This window comes from Rhinolophus sinicus, linkage group LG14 (assembly GCF_036562045.2).
Source record: "Rhinolophus sinicus isolate RSC01 linkage group LG14, ASM3656204v1, whole genome shotgun sequence".
NCBI classification, from domain to species: Eukaryota; Metazoa; Chordata; class Mammalia; order Chiroptera; family Rhinolophidae; genus Rhinolophus; species Rhinolophus sinicus.
In genome coordinates this window covers 39,832,021-39,836,444 of record NC_133763.1, presented here as the reverse complement: position 1 = coordinate 39,836,444, position 4,424 = coordinate 39,832,021, and positions in this window count along the sequence as shown.

Below are 4,424 nucleotides of genomic sequence, written 5' to 3'. Positions count from 1 at the left end.
TATCCACAAGAAGAAACTTGATCTTGATCCTCCTGTAGCATAAGTAGAAATGTCTCACAGAGGATTCCTTTGCAATGTTCTTTCAGTCCCTTGATTACAGCAAAGAGAACCGGTATATTTGATGTTTGTGTGATTTTATACTTGTGTGATACTAGATAGGTACTGTTTTTCTTTTTCTTTTCTTTTTTTTCCTCAGAGAAAGGATAAGCAGATCTCAGGGCAAAATCTGCACAGGCAAAAATATCTAGCCAGAATTTAGAAATGTTATTATAGTTTCAGGATGATTTTAGGATCCTCCAAAACTAGATTTGTCTTCCCCCTCTGAGCTAAACTCTACTTTTATTCTTTCAGTTTCAATAAGGTCAGCATTAGAGAAGAGACACATGTCAGTCAAAGAGTTTTGTTTGGACTTACCCCTTTTACCCCCTTTTTTTCTCTGAGACAATGTTTAACAACTTGCACTGCTTTAGTTCTCTGTTCAAAGGTGGGATGAATTGAATTGTCAGCCGGGCCTCTGAACTAGAGGAATGGATACTCAATCCACAGCCCTGCTAATAGGCATGGTCATGCAATCACTGCAAAGGAGCTTTACTAACCCCCTGGAGGCAGAAGCCACATGCCTGGGTGACATCCCATCACACCTCTCTGGTTTCATTTTAGCAGAGTCCTGGAGTCATCCAGTGTTCTCATTGGGAGCCTGTTAATAGCTATTCCCTCATATCAGTATTAAAAAATGAGATAGTGTAATTTCTGACCAGGAAAGTTTTGTATAGCATTTTCCCCACATAGTACATGTTTCTTTCCTTGCTGCAATATACATATAATTTGTCTTTCTAAAAAGGAGGCATAAATATTGGTGTAACTTGCATTAATAACCATAGTTTGTTAACTCTATTTTTTCACCTCTTAAAAAAGAAAAGTTTCTGTTTGCATGGAGTGTCTGGAATCTTCAGGCCATTAGACTCAGGATTTACATCGATACCATCTATTTTATTGAGTGATACACACTTTCCATTTTGACCAGTATATAAGTGTTCCTTGTAACGTAACATTATTAATTTAAAATACTAAACATATTTACAGAAAAAAATATTAAGTAAGTAATATTATGGGTATACACGGCTTAAGCAAAAATCTTTCAGATGGTAGATGAAAAATCTGAAGGTTTGAAAACGCTGACTTAGAGAGGAAAGTATGGCTTTTGTAGCCTAGTATCCTTGGCTTTGAACCCAGCTTCATCCCCAGTATAAGCAATCACGGAATCTTATTTCTTAGTTATTTATCTGCAGTTTCTCTCCAAGCTGTTATTTCCTCTGCTGTTTCTTTTCCTCCTCCTAGTTCCTACAGAACAAAAGTACCATGTGGATGAAGGTACAGACAAGGAACTTGCAATTAGCTTCTAATGATAAATTGGTAAAGTTTAGGAGCAATGGGAACAAAGGCAAGGTGGCAAGTAGCCTGAACACAGAGGAGAAGAAAGGCTTCCAGAAATAAATGACATCAAAAACCAAGAATGTAGGATGGGGAAGAGTCATAGATGTGAAATGGGGATTCAATGAGGACACAGTGTTCCAGACAGAATGAGCAACTTTTTTCATGAGTTACTTGAAGCTGGGAGAGCTCAGCAAGGAAGTAGGAAATGGGAAAATAACAGCAAGAGATGAGGTTTAAGAGGCAAACGGTGGAGTTATAGTCTAATATGGTATTTAATTTTCATTTTGAGGAAAATGGAGAATCATTGATGGGTTTTAAAGCAGTGAACTGTCAGAATCAGAATTATGTTTAGGAATATAGAACCGAAAATGAGAGGTAATTTGTGGGGAGGTCTATTAAAAAGCCAAGAGAGGTGATCTGATTTTTGTAAGAAACAGAAAAGATGGAAAAAGCTGGTTTGGTTCAAAGGATATTTAGGCTATAGAATCAATAGCGCTTGGTGATTGAATCTGTGGAACAAGAGGATAAAGAAAAGAATCAAGGATGACCCCAGCAGGTTTCTGAGTTGAACAACTCAGTTCATTACAGTGTCATTCATTGAGAGTAAGTATTGGAGGAAGAAGAGGTTGAGGGAGGGAGAAGTGATGGTGCAGTGTCGTACATGGTGGTAGGCAGAATACTGGGACCCCAAAGATGTCCAGGTCCTGATCCCCAAAAGGGACTTTGCAGATGCAATTAACTTAAGGACCTGAGATGAAGAAATTACTTGGACAATCCAGGTGGGCCCTATGTAATCATAAGAAGATGGAAGCAGGACAGTCCGAGTAGGAGAAGGAGAAAGAATGACAGAAGCAGAAGCTGGAGTGATGTGAGAAAATGTTGGGAGCTGGAAAGGCAAGGAAATCAATTCTCTCCGACAGCTCCCAGAAAGAACACACATTGATTCTGACCTCTAGAGCTACATAAGAATAAATTTGTGTTGTTTTAAGCTACTGTATTTGTGACAATTTGTTACAAGGGCAATAGGAAGATAATACAGACATGATGAGTTTTAAGGTCTGTGGGGCACTCGAGTCAGGGATCTCGTAGGCAATTGGATACATAGGTACTGGAGAACCACCAACACTGAGTTGGCACTGGATTGAATGAAGTTGGAAGAAAATACACAGATGGGAATGTGAAATGCCAAGAGAAGAGTTCTCCAAACAGAATCCAAGGGAACCCCAACCTGTAAGAATGGATGACAACCAAATAAACTGATAAGTAGTCCTCAAAATAGAAGGAAGATAAGGAGAGTGAGGGCTCAGGGGAAAATGAAGGAAGAAAATATTTTAACTATAGGGATTTGGTTACTAACGTCAGATGCTACTAAGAGAAATTAACTAAAACAAGCTTAAGTAATATAAGTATTGAAAGTGACTCTTGGATGGGAAGACACCACTAGAGGAGACGTTTAAAGAAAGGAATAAAGAGAAAATTCACTGAATTTCAAGTCCCTTAGAAGGGAGACGAGCATTGTACCCAAGTGGAGTTGAACGGGTAGCAGCTTCCCCAAAGCAGAAAGAGATGCTGTCTTTCTCTGGGATGGGAGAAGATGTAGGTACAACAGTAAAGAGGAATAGAGAACAATGTTTTACAAATGGAAGGAAAATCATTCCTTGTTCTGTTCTAATTTTTTTTTTTTTTTGATACTTGTTGTTGCGGTTACTAATTATGTAAAGTTTGGTCCACGTAATGAGTAAGTGATTTATGGTGGTTTCTAAGTTAAATATTCAAAGAAAAACATGTTAATTTATTAAGAGAAAATATTGACAAAATAGTTGAGAGTAAAAGTCTCAACAAAAATAAAAGAGTTTAAATTAGTTAATTAGATTCTAGATGAGATTAATAATGCCATAAAGAATCATTAATACAAGAAGCAAAACAAAACAAAATTGGCATACACTAATTGTAAAAAAAAAACCTAAACAAGATATAATTCTGGGTGAACTAGTGAATGATGAAAGTTTCAACACTGGTGAGAAACGATAAGGTAATGTTTTAGAAAACTGAGAATATTCAATGTATTCTGTTCCTTATCTAATATATGTAATTTGCCTGCTATCTGCCAAGAACTGCCAACTAAGGAAGGGTAAGATATAATATTATGAAATGGAGGTTACGAGTGCCACAGTGTTTGTTATTTAGCTCCCACTGAAACCATGATTGACTATGTAACATCTTTACCACATCCTTACCTTAGGAATTCAAATTTTAAGAGTGGGTTTAAATGATAGGATGGTTTTTTATTGAGCCATAAAACAAAGGAAATTATACTACAAGAACAGAAAGATACACACCCACCCATCACACCACATACACATAAAATACTTAAATTACCTCAAAGATACTCAGGTAAGCAAATGGCTACAATATAGGCAATTTCACTTATGTACAGCAAGCTAGAAGAGCATGTGTTTGTCTGTCTGTCTATCTATCTATCTATCTATCTATCTATCTATCTATCTATCTATCTATCTATCTATCTATCTATCTATCTATCTATCAAGATATATATTGAAATATAGATATAGATGTGCGACAGTGTACATGGTCTATTTGGTGTAAATCGGTATAATCATATGGGGTTAATCTTTTCTAAATATTTTGCTTGCTCAATCCACTTATGTAAGTGTTATATAAAAGAGAGACCAATCTGTGAAATACACTGTCAGGCATCAGAAATTAAATTGGCATGTTCTGTAATTTCAGTGAAGTGCCCACAGGAGAAGGAGATGGAAGTGTTTAGGGAGGTGAGTGGTTGTGGGAGGATCTTGGTGGTTTGCTATGGGAAGCAGTGAAGTGATACTAACGGGAAGATTCGGATGATTTCCACCATAAAAAAAAGAAAAGAAAGTAATCAGAAGTTGCTCCCTTCCCCCACCCCCAGCAATGGAGACAGTTTCACTGAATCCTTCCTGAAATAATTATAAGTTGTAAATAGATTAATT